Below are 377 nucleotides of genomic sequence, written 5' to 3' on the forward strand. Positions count from 1 at the left end.
GGGGGAAAAACTCAAATCTGGAACATTGTTAAAGAATCCAAATGAAGAGAAACTAGGGGAAGCCACAGATCCTGAGGCGAACCTCAGTAGGTTCCCAGTCTATCTTATGATTTGGCTCCAATTTTGCAAAGAAATTATTAAAGTGTTTCATCCTGCCAATTTTATTTAATCAGGGCTTATATTTGCCTGACAGGGTCACTCAAATTGCCAGGAAGATATGAGGGTTTAGGTCGTATCGGACGACAACCTCGGAACCTAGAACGAGTTTAGGGCTTAAATCGTACGGCAGAGCTATACGAATGCCTAAAGAAAAAGGTGGAGGATTTATGTTGCGCGAGGCAAACGACCTCGAAAACCTATGGATTGTTATTTAATTT

General features: G+C 41.4%; 1 protein-coding gene across 9 annotated transcripts in view; it reads left to right on the forward strand.

The window, feature by feature from the left end:
• The window catches only part of LOC110018882 (DNA replication complex GINS protein PSF1), a 28830-nt gene that overhangs the window by 16463 nt on the left and 11990 nt on the right, over positions 1 to 377 (forward strand). The window lies entirely within an intron of this gene.

This window comes from Phalaenopsis equestris, unplaced genomic scaffold (assembly GCF_001263595.1).
Source record: "Phalaenopsis equestris unplaced genomic scaffold, ASM126359v1 Scaffold000036, whole genome shotgun sequence".
In the NCBI taxonomy this organism is placed as follows: domain Eukaryota; kingdom Viridiplantae; phylum Streptophyta; class Magnoliopsida; order Asparagales; family Orchidaceae; genus Phalaenopsis; species Phalaenopsis equestris.